This window comes from Rhinoderma darwinii, chromosome 4 (assembly GCF_050947455.1).
Source record: "Rhinoderma darwinii isolate aRhiDar2 chromosome 4, aRhiDar2.hap1, whole genome shotgun sequence".
Classification (NCBI taxonomy): domain Eukaryota; kingdom Metazoa; phylum Chordata; class Amphibia; order Anura; family Rhinodermatidae; genus Rhinoderma; species Rhinoderma darwinii.
The window spans coordinates 289590202-289603208 of record NC_134690.1 but is presented as its reverse complement, the minus strand read 5'-3'; positions in this window follow the sequence as shown (position 1 = coordinate 289603208).

Below are 13007 nucleotides of genomic sequence, written 5' to 3'. Positions count from 1 at the left end.
CTGCCTATGACCCAAAGAACACCGTCCCCACTGTCAAGCATGGAGGTGGAAACATTATGTTCTGGGGGTGTTTCTCTGCTAAGGGCACAGGACTACTTCACCGCATCAATGGTAGAATGGATGGAGCCATGTACCGTCAAATCCTGAGTGACAACCTCCTTCCCTCCACCAGGACATTAGAAATGGCTCGTGGCTGGGTCTTCCAGCACGACAATGACCCGAAACATACAGCCAAGGCAACAAAGGAGTGGCTCAAAAATAAGCACATTAAGGTCATGGAGTGGCCTAGCCAGTCTCCAAACTTTAATCCCATCGAAAACGTATGGAGGGAGCTGAAGATCCGAGTTGCCAAGCGACAGCCTCGAAATCTTAATGATTTACAGATGATCTGCAAAGAGGAGTGGGCCAAAATTCCATCTAACATGTGTGCAAACCTCATCATCAACTACAAAAAATGTCTGACTGCTGTGCTTGCCAACAAGGGTTTTGCCACCATGTATTAAGTCTTGTTTGCCAAAGGGATCATATACTTATTTCTCTGTGCACAATGCAAATAAATATATATAATTATGACTATGTGATTTTCAGTTTTTTTTAAAATATATAATCTATCTCTCACTGGTAAAATTAACCTAGCCTAAAAATTCGAGACTGTTCATGTCTTTGACAGTGGGCAAACTTACAAAATCAGCAAGGGATCAAATACTTATTTACTTCACTGTATATTGTTTTTTATTATTTATTATTATTAGGTGAACTTATGTCAGTGTAGTGGATATATCTGTTTCTTCCACTTGTCAATCAGAGGTAACTGAGATCAGGAAGTATAAGGGTATGTTCACACGCAGTGTTTTCAGACGTAATTCGGGCGCCCGTGAAAAAGAAGTGCATGTCACTTCTTGGGACGTTTTTGAAGCCGTTTTTCATTGACTCCATTGAAAAACAGCTCCAATAACGGCCGTAAGGTACGCCGCGAAAAACGCGAGTTGTTAAAAAAACGACTGAAAATCAGGAGTTATTTTCGCCTGAAAACAGCTCTGTATTTTCAGAAGTTTTTGGTCACTGCGTGTGAACATACCCTTACGCTCCTGCATTCAGGCAGTGTTATCCCTGTCTACCTTCTATCAGCTCTTCTGATGCTTATCCTAGTAGGTAGATGGGGATAGCACTGCCTGAATACAGGAGTGTTATATTTCCTGAGCTGAGCCACCTCTGAGAGTAAGCATCAGAAGGGTTGATAGAAGGTAGACAGGGATAACACTGCCTGAATGCAGGAGCCTTATACTTCCTGATCTCAGTTACCTCTGATTGACAAGCATTAGAAACGGAGTGGAAGAAACAGATATATCCACTACACTGACATAATTTCACCTAATAAGAATAAATAATAAAAAACAATATATAAAAAATACAAAAATATCAAGAATATAATAATAATATCAAAATAAAAATATTAAAAGGGTGAATTTTTTTAAAACTAAAATAAAATATGAAAATCTAAAAAAAGAAGAATTAAAATTGGGAGCAAGAAAAAAATTGAAATATTATATAGAGATCATTGCATCTGCATAGGTAGTATCTGTATTCCTTATCTACTGCACTACATCTAATGGTGTTAATGTAAAGTGCACAGGCACTAGTAAAATAAGGCAGATTGTTGCCACAATTAATTTATGCCAAAATGACAAAACAATGTAACAAATGTAACCACATATAGATGGTAATATATACAATACATCCTTTGAGATACAAAACTCAGTGAATTTTTATCTTAGCGGTTTGCAGCAGATCAGCAGGGCTGCTGACTACTGCTATGGCAACAGGAGGCCTAACAATGGCCTCCTGCTCTGCCGTTACGGAAGCCGATTAGGCCCCACCCTGAGGAGAAGCCTCGTCGGCTTGCTGTCAGTGAACAACTGACAGATCTAATACATTGCACTACATAGTTAGTGCAATATATTAGAAAATAAATCAGACAGTTGGACCTTCAAGTCCCCTAGTGGGACTAAAACAAACTGTAAAGAAAAATGTTAAAATAGTGAAAAAAAGTTGTAAAAATTATAATAAAGTTTCAAGTAATAAAACAAAACACAATCGCACTTATCAAGTGCCTTATTATTGAAAAAAATAATAAACCATACATATTTGCTATCACTGCGACCGTAATGGCCTCAAACATAAAATTATTATGTTATTTATTCCACGCGGTGAACGGCGTAAAAACAAAACCCTTAAAAAACAATGCCAGAATTTCTGTTTTTGGTCACTTTGCCCTACAAAAATTTGAATAAAAAGTGATAAAAAAGACGCAAGTATCCAAAAATTGTACCTATAAAAACTATAGATTGTCTCGCAAAAAACAAGCCCTCATACAGCTCCGTCGACTAAAAAATTTTAAAGTTATGGCTACGGTTACGACAGAAAAAATACATTCTTTTTACAAAAGTAATTTTATTGTGCAAAAAGTTGTAAAACATAAAAAAGTGCTATAAATTTGGTATCGGTAGAATCATACTGACCCGCAGAGTAAAGGTAACATGTAGTTTATAAAGCATGGTGAACACTGTATAAAAAAAAACCTAAAAAACGATGCCAGAATTGCTGTTTTTTGGTCACATTGTCTCCCAAAAAATAGGATAAAAAGTGATCAAAAAGTCGCATCTGCCCCAAAATTGTACCAATAATAACTACAGCTCGTCCCACAAAAAAAGAGCCCTCATACCACAATGTCTATGAAAAAATAAAATTAGTTAAGGCTCCAATAATTCAGGAAAGAAAAAACTATGCAATTGTGCAGGCCCGAAGGTAACATTTCTTCTGTTTCAAAAGGCGAATTTTGGGAATATCAAGGCCCTAAAATTAGGGAACCAGGGTGCCCTCATTATACCAGGACAACACTTTCCCAGCAAAATCCCCAAACTGCAAAGGTGCGGAGTGTGTACCATAAAGGGGGATAAGAAATGACACCATCTATCAGTGCGACACTGGCCTGTGCAGAAAGGATAAGCGTAGCATATATCTATTGATTATTTTATTGTTTTTTATTGTATTTTATTGTTTTTCTTACGCCATTATTATACCACCTGACTATGCCCCTGATGTACTCTGCCCAGCTTACATGTACCCCCACATTATAATTAAAAACACCAGCAATACTCAAACAAAACTACTACCAAGCAAAATCCACGCTCCAAAACCCAAATGGCACTCCCTTCCTTCTGAGCCCTACAGTATTCCCAAACAGCAGTTTACTTCCACATATATGGCGTAGCCAAACCAGCAAGAACCCTTTTAACAATTTTTGGGGTGTGTATCTGCAGTGGCACAAGTTGAGCACAACATATTTGCCACTGAAATGGCATATGTAGGGAAAAATTGAAATTTTTACTTTGCACCATTCGCAGCGCATTCATTTATGGAAAAGTCCTGTGGGGTGAAGATGCTCACTACACCCCTTAATAAATGCCTTCAGGGGTGTAGTTTAGAAAATGGGGTCACTTCTCAGGGGTTTCTTTTATTATTTCACATCAAAGCCTCTGCAATTGTGAACCAATACTTTGTAAATTGCAAAATTAGGCTTCAATTTCACATGGTACTCTTTCACTCCTGAGCCTGGTCGAACGTCCAGGCAAAAGATTAGGGTCACATGTAGGGTGTTTATCTAACCGGGAAACACAGCATAATAATTAGAGAGGTGTTTCCTTTGTTTTGGCATCACAAGACCTCTTCAAACCTGACATACTGTAGTGCCTAAAATATATTCTAATAAAAAGAAGGCCCCTAAATCCTCTAGGTGCTCCTTTGATCTGAGGCATGTGTTTCACTCCATTAGCACACTAGGGCCACATGTGGGATATTTTTAAAAACTGCAGAATCTGGGCAATAAATATTGGAGTTGTGTTTCTCTGGTAAAACTTTCTGTGTTACAGAAAAAAATTGATCAAATATGAATTTCTGCAAAAAAAATTACATTTGTAAATGTCACCTCTATTTTGATTTAATTATTTTGAAACATATAAAGGGTTAAGAAACTTTCTAAATGCTGTTTTGAATACTTTGAGGGGTGCAGTTTTTAAAATGGGGTGACTTATGGGAGTTTATATTGTATAGGTCCCTCAAAGCCACTTCCCAACTGAACTGGTCCCTCTAAAAATAGCCTTTTGAAATTTTCTTGAAAATGTGAGAAATTTCTGCTAAAGTTTTAAGACATGTAACGTCGACATATGGGAAATGTTAATTAGCAACTATTTTGTGTGGTATTACTATCTGTTTTACAAGCAGATACATTTAAAATTTGGAATAATTAATATTTTTGCAATTTCTCGCTAAATTTTTAAACAATTAAAAACTGAATGTATCGACCAAATTTTTCCACTAACTTAAAGTACAATGTGTCACGAGAAAACAATCTCAGAATCGTTTGTATAGGTAAAAGCATGCCAAAGTTATTACCACATAAAGTGACAGATGTCAGATTTGAAAAATAAGGCTCTGTCAGGAAGGTCAAATTGCCATAGATAAAAAGAGGAGAGCACATGATTGGTTGTTAAGCGTATCATGCATTTTTAACGTATAATAATAATATTATTAATAATAATAATAATAATAATAATAATAATAATAGAAAAACTTTAGTAAATGACAAGCATTATGGCTCATAGAAAATGTGTGTACTGTATGTAACTGACTTAACCCCTTAATGACCAGCCTATTTTAAACCTTAATGACCAAGTCATTTTTTACGTTTTTCCATCGTCGCATTACAAGAGCTATAACTTTTTTTATGTTTGCGTCGACATAGCTGTATAAGGTCTTGTTTTTTGCGGGACAAGTTGTATTTTTTTAATAGCACCATTTTGAGGTACATTTTATTTATTGATTAACTTTTATTAACTTTTTTTTGGGGGGAATAGAAAAAAACCTGAAGTTTTGCCACACTTTTTCGCATCTTAAATCGACGCTGTTTACCGTGTGGTATAAATAGCACAATAACTTTATTCTGCGGGTTGTTATGATTGCAACGATACCAAATTTGTATAGTTTTTGTATGTTTTACTACTTTGACACAGTAAAAACCCTTTTTTTTTTTCAAAATTATTTGTTTTTGTGTCTCCATATTTGCAGAGCCATAACTTTTTTATTGTTCTGCCGATGTAGTTTTATGAGGCCTTTTTTTTTGCTGGTAGACTTATAGTTTTTATTTGTACCATTTTCGAGTAGATGCGACTTTTTGATCACTTTTTATCACGTTTTTTTTAAGTCAGGATTCACAGAAAACAGCAATTTTTCCATATTTTTTTATGACATTTTTTACGGCGTTCACCGTGCGGGTTAAATAATGTAATAGATTTATAGTCTGGGTCAATACCAAATATGCATAACTTTTTTACTTTATTTTGGTTTTTTAATAGTAAAGCATTTTGTAAGGGGAAAAAGTGGGTTTTTTATTTTTTTTAACATTTTTTTTAATTTACTTTATTACATTTTTTTATTTACTTTTTTACTAGTCCCACTAGGGGACTTTCTATGCGATTCTCCAATCGCTATTATAATACACTGCAATACTTTTGTATTGCAGTGTATTACTGCCTGTCCGTTTAAAGGTCAGGCATTCACTACAGGCAGACCTGGGGGCCTTTATTAGGCCCCCCGCTGCCATCGGAGACACAGACACTCGGCGATCTTATCGCCGGGTGTCAATGGGATGAGAGGGAGCTCCCTCCCTCTCTCCAAAACCACTCAGATGCGGTGCACGCTATTTAGCACCGCATCTGAAGGGTTAAACAGGTGAGATCGATACTTATATGTGTTCCCACATGTTCAAATTCAACCAGGGAGCAATCTATACACAGTTATATATTCTAATTCTATTCAGTTTAATAGGACCCACATATACAGTAGTACATAGATTGATATTGCCTTTCAGAATTTTTACATTTACCTATGTAAAAGGGTATTTGGATCTACAGTGAAGGAAATAAGTATTTGATCCCTTGCTGATTTTGTAAGTTTGCCCACTGTCAAAGACATGAACAGTCTAGAATTTTTAGGCTAAGTTACTTTTACCAGTGAGAGATAGATTATATATAAAAAAAAAAAAAGAAGATCACATAGATAAAATTATATATATTTATTTGCATTGTGCACAGAGAAATAAGTATTTGATCCCCTACCAACCATTAAGAGTTCAGCCTCCTCCAGACCAGTTACACGCTCCAAATCAACTTGGTGCCTGCATTAAAGACAGCTGTCTTACATGGTCACCTGTATAAAAGACTCCTGTCCACAGACTCAATGAATCAGTCTGACTCTAACCTCTACAACATGGGCAAGACCAAAGAGCTTTCTAAGGATGTCAGGGACAAGATCATAGACCTGCACAAGGCTGGAATGGGCTACAAAACCATAAGTAAGATGCTGGGTGAGAAGGAGACAACTGTTGGTGCAATAGTAAGAAAATGGAAGACATACAAAATGACTGTCAATCGACATCGATCTGGGGCTCCATGCAAAATCTCACCTCGTGGGGTATCCTTGATCCTGAGGAAGGTGAGAGCTCAGCCGAAAACTACACGGGGGGAACTTGTTAATGATCTCAAGGCAGCTGGGACCAAAGTCACCAAGAAAACCATTGGTAACACATTACGCCGTAATGGATTAAAATCCTGCAGTGCCCGCAAGGTCCCCCTGCTCAAGAAGGCACATGTACAGGCCCGTCTGAAGTTTGCAAATGAACATCTGGATGATTCTGAGAGTGATTGGGAGAAGGTGCTGTGGTCAGATGAGACTAAAATTGAGCTCTTTGGCATTAACTCAACTCGCCGTGTTTGGAGGAAGAGAAATGCTGCCTATGACCCAAAGAACACCGTCCCAACTGTCAAGCATGGAGGTGGAAACATTATGTTTTGGGGGTGTTTCTCTGCTAAGGGCACAGGACTACTTCACCGCATCAATGGGAGAATGGATGGAGCCATGTACCGTCAAATCCTGAGTGACAACCTCCTTCCCTCTACCAGGACATTAAAAATGGCTCGTGGCTGGGTCTTCCAGCACGACAATGACCCAAAACATACAGCCAAGGCAACAAAGGAGTGGCTCAAAAAGAAGCACATTAAGGTCATGGAGTGGCCTAGCCAGTCTCTAGACCTTAATCCCATCGAAAACTTATGGAGGGAGCTGAAGATCCGAGTTGCCAAGCGACAGCCTCGAAATCTTTATGATTTACAGATGATCTGCAAAGAGGAGTGGGCTAAAATTCCATCTAACATGTGGGCAAACCTCATCATCAACTACAAAAAACGTCTGACTGCCGTGCTTGCCAACAAGGGTTTTGCCACCAAGTATTAAGTCTTGTTTGCCAAAGGGATCAAATACTTATTTCTCTGTGCGTATCCAGAGAGTTGTGGTCAATGATTCCTACTCTGAATGGTCCCCGGTAATAAGTGGTGTACCCCAGGGTTCAGTGCTGGGACCACTATTATTCAACTTATTTATTAATGATATAGAAGATGGGATTAATAGCACTATTTCTATTTTAGCAGATGACACCAAGCTATGTAATATAGTTCCGTCTATGGAAGATGTTCATGAATTGCAGGCAGATTTAAACAAACTAAGTGTTTGGGCGTCCACTTGGCAGATGAAGTTTAATGTAGATAAATGTAAAGTTATGCATCTGGGTACCAACAACCTACATGCATCATATGTCCTAGGGGGAGCTACACTGGCGGATTCACTTGTTGAGAAGGATCTGGGTGTACTTGTAAATCATAAACTCAATAACAGCATGCAGTGTCAATCAGCTGCTTCAAAGGCCAGCAGGATATTGTCGTGTATTAAAAGAGGCATGGACTCACGGGACAGGGATGTAATATTGCCACTTTACAAAGCATTAGTGAGGCCTCATCTAGAATATGCAGTTCAGTTCTGGGCTCCAGTTCATAGAAAGGATGCCCTGGAGTTGGAAAAAACACAAAGAAGAGCAACGAAGCTAATTAGGGGCATGGAGAATTTAAGTTATGAGGAAAGATTGAAAGAATTAAACCTATTTAGCCTTGAAAAAAGACGACTAAGGGGGGACATGATTAACTTATATAAATATATTAATGGCACATACAAAAAATATGGTGAAATCCTGTTCCTTGTAAAACCCCCTCAAAAAACAAGGGGGCACTCCCTCCGTCTGGAGAAAAAAAGGTTCAAGCTGCAGAGGCGACAAGGCTTCGTTACCGTGAGAACTGTGAATCTATGGAATAGCCTACCGCAGGAGCTGGTCACAGCAGGGACAGTAGATGGCTTTAAAAAAGGGTTAGATAATTTCCTAGAACAAAAAAATATTAGCTCCTATGTGTAGAAATTTTTCCTTCCCTTTTCCCGTCCCTTGGTTGAACTTGATGGACATGTGTCTTTTTTCAGCCGTACTAACTATGTAACTATGTAACTATGTAACACAATGCAAATAAATATATATAATTTTGACAATGTGATTTTCAGTTTTTTTTAAAATATATAATCTATCTCTCACTGGTAAAATTAACCTAGCCTAAAAATTCTAGACTGTTCATGTCTTTGACAGTGGGCAAACTTACAAAATCAGCAAGGGATCAAATACTTATTTCCTTCACTGTACATATGACAAAACAACCATATACATTATCACAGATTTTTATTTTCAACTGTACGCATTGGCACATTGGTTATATTAATGTGACCCTCATTTGATACATGCATGGTGGACCTGCCTAATGTAATTTTCTTTCTTTTCCATAATTCGACAAAGTTGCTGTAATGTCTATGGTCAGCTGTTCATTGAAATTAAAAAAACACACATGGGTGTATTGTGCGAATTATAGATGAACAGTTCAGATTCCGAAAAATCCAAAGAAATCCAGCAGTCCTGATCCAAGATGAAATGCATATTCTTTTGGATTTCAGATTTGGAATCCAAGGAAAGATGCAATCCAGTAGGTTTGGACACTGTCAGATGCTAAGAATTGCGCAAATACTTTAGTGGGCCTGATCACCTTGGAGCAGGCACTGTACGGCAGGATTATTTTAGCTCTTTATGATGGCATTACTTGGCATTAGTGAACGATCCACATAACCCAGAAGTGTATATACTATTTGTCAACGGCAAGAGAAAAAAAACAAATTTACCAACTACCTATATATGAAGATTTTGAATTTAAGGTTTAAAAAATAACTCTTATAAGTTCAATTTAGAACACACTGAAAGAAACGCACATTATTATATTACTATTGCTCTCTGACAGAATATAACCTATAGGGCAAATTGCCTAGATATGCTGTATTGCCTAGATATGCTGTATTGCCTAGATATGCTGTATTGCCTGGATATGCTGTATTGATAGTGGGTGGATATCTACTGCTGTATAAGCCAGCGGCAATAAATTAGGCAATTTATCAATTGTCAGAGTAGTGGAGTGATATACATAGCAAGATGCTCATGCCCCAAATTATATGTGGGCAAGACTGTCCAACAATTAATAAGGAGAATCTCAAAGCACCTCAGCACTACAAATAAAAAGGAAGATACGCCTTTGTCAAGGCATATTACATCTATACATGATGGCAATACCAGTAATCTTCAATTCTGGGGTAGTACCCAATTGAAACTGGGCCCAAGAGATGATCATCTGCACAACAAACTTTTACAGGAGGAAGCTCGTTGGATCCACCGACTAAGGACCTTAAAGGGGTTGTCCGAGATTTTTTTTTTAAGTACATTTAGAAATACATTACACATATTAAAAATTGCATAATATACTTACCTGTGCAATCTTGCTTCTGTTCTCCGCTCTGGCTGCTTCTTCCTTCTGGTCACTTGAGCGCTGACGTCACCTTTTCTGCCGCCTCTACTGTCGTGTCGTATCCCGATCACATGGTCTCGCACCAGAGAGACCTCGGATGGTATACGACACGTCACTTGTCACGTGGTGTAGATCGGCTTCTTCTGCTTCACCTGCAGTAACGCGCATGCGCTGTCACTGCTGTTCTCGCAGTCCCTGCTGCTCTCGAGATAACAGCAGGGGCTGCGCATGCGCGTTACAACAGAACAAGCCGATATACACCACGTCACAAGTGACGTGTCGTGTACCCGGCAAGAATTCAAGATCAACAACGCGGCAGAGCCGGAGCAGAGAGAGACATCAACAATCAAGTTCCCGACGGCAGGATCTGGAAATGGGGCCACTTTGGAAAACGTAAGTATATTACAAATGTATTTATTTTTTTAACTTAAATGATTTAATGGTGTTATTTAAAATATTATGTTATCTCGGACAACCCCTTTAAGTCCTAGTGGGCTAAATGAAGGATTCACTTTTGTGGCCTTTCTTTGATATAGATACCCACCGACCTTTATGTTATATGTACATATATACTGTATATATATATATATATATATATATATACATACACTTTGTATGTATATATTATAGGACTTCTAATTGTAGTCCCTCCTGCCATTCACCTTCATATTTCATGAACTAAATTATACTTGAATAGCATATTAATACAATCACTATATCTTCCTTCCTGGTCCTTTTGGACTTAGGTTCTAGCCACCATTTACTGATTCGTATTCCTACTTGCGCATTTAACGTCCCTCTCCAATCAGCTCTATCCCTCCCTTTTCCATCCAAGTTCACACTTGTAACCCGATCCAACACACTGGTCATACATTTTTAAGTATACTGACATGCGCATTAGAATTTTTTCGGGACTTAGAGACCGCTCGCGTCTTTCACTTTGGTGCGCACGCGCATCTGGAGACTCTTGATTGGATGGATGATATTCTGTCAGAGAGCAATAGTAATTTTAATAATATGTGTGTTTTTCACTGTGTTCTAAATTGAACTAATAACAGTGATTTTTTAAACATTAAATTTAAAGTCTTCGTATATAGGTAGTTGGTAAATTTGTTTTTTTTCTCTTGCCTTTGGCAAATAGTATATAGTATTGTTTCTATGCCCGCTGACTATTTGGGACTTTCTGGTGTTTTAGAACCCAGAAGTGGACACAAAAGAAACATGATTCAACAGTCTTTTCTTTATACCTTTTTTTCCTTTTGGACCCACTTTTAGTTTTGGATCAAAAACTGAGACAAAAACTGCGTGTGTGATCCTGGCCTTAGGGGATCTGATAGATGCCTTTATATAGGCTAGTGCTTTAGTAGTAACTGACATGCCTGTGTCTTTCTTGTTGATATATACGCTGCATAATTGAAAATCTAATGAAAGTTGCATTTACATTCGACTGTGTGTCCTATAAACTGCACCTGTTGTTATCTCAGTGGTCGGGCTAGAAAAACACTATTGTGGAGCTCCAGCATTAGGCCTTACACACAGATTGCAGATTTGATCAGTATTTTGCATCAGAATTTTGAAGCCAAATGCAGTAGTCTATGCAAAGAAGAGACAAATAATAAGTATAAAAAAAACTGTTTGGTGATTCTTTTTCATGGATATATGTAAACAAATGAATTGTTCTCCTGTGGCTAAGAAATAAACAGCATGTTTTTGATGTGGAACAAACCCATCTTACAGCAGCTAAAAGGGATAAAAAACAGGAAGTCGTCAGCCTCCTTTAAGGGTGTGTTTCATTTTCTTATGTCTTTCATCATAATGTGAGTTAGATAACTTAAATGTTTGTCTAGATTTACTAGCTAGTAAGACTAACTAAGAACCTATACAAGATTAAAGATACAATGGATTTACAAAATTGGTAAATCTCTTATGTAGATAAAATGCTAATTGATATTGAAAGGTGAACCTACTCATTAAAATCAGAAGATGTGTAAGATGACATGGAAACTTATCAACTCCAATCATGTCAATACTACCCAAACACATTGTAATATCTTAAGAATAACACAGGAAAATGCAATTTATTCTTTTTTTTAATAGAAAGTATTGTGATTAATTTTATGATTTCCAATAGTCCAGAATAATATAATAACAAAAAAAAATATTATAATAGCGCTAAAGCCGTTGAAAGATACAGTGATGTTCCTATGTGATATCACACTGAATGAAAAATCACCATAGCCGTATGGTTTACATATGTATTTACATGCAATAAGCTAGTGCCTAAGAAAAAATATGCACATTACTTAGCTAGTCGCTTGTTGGATGTAAAATCAGTCTTGTTTTGCACCCCAACATCCATGTTTTTCTAGCCATAGATCACTGGACAAACAAATTGGGTGGTGCACGCCTCCTAGGTCACAGTCCTAAATAACCCTTCAATGTAATAGAATAGAAAATGAGGCAGACTAACAGATAAGAGGTGATTCAGTTTAATTCCACATGCAACGTTTCAGCTCAGTGTGAGCCTTTCTCAAGAATAACAGTGTAACAAAGTTGTCAAACATATATATGTGCAACAATCAGGGCTGGCTCCAGGTTTATTTGGGTCCTTGGGTGACACTTAGTAGGCCCCTTTGCGGGGGAACTCACGATGGCAGTAAAATGGCAAAAATGCCCCAATATAGAAGTTAGGACCCCAGTTTATACCCCCATAAATTTAGTGCCCTCTGTAGGTAGTGCCACACAGCCCCCCAGGTAGTGCCACAAAGCCCCCCTCCCGGGTAGTGCCACACAGCCGCCCTAACTGGTAGTGCCACACAGCCCTCTTCCCTGGTAGTGCCACACAGCCCCTTCTCCTGTAGGCAGCTTCTTTGGTGGTTCCCTCTAGGACTGGAATGCACATCCAGAGCATTACCGACGCTCTATCTGGGGATTCCGCTTCAGGAGAAACCCCTGACGTCACGTTCCATATATGGACAGTGTTGTCAGGGGCAACCCCAGAGCCATAGTCCCGGAAAGAGCCCTACTAGCACTGCCTGGGACTCCTGCTCTGCTCCTGACATCACTGTCCATATATGGATAGTGATGTCCGGAGCAGATCTGAAGTCCCGGGCAGAGCGCTAGTAAAGGCTCTGCTCCGGACACCGTCTCTGGGGAAGCACCTGATATCACTGTCCA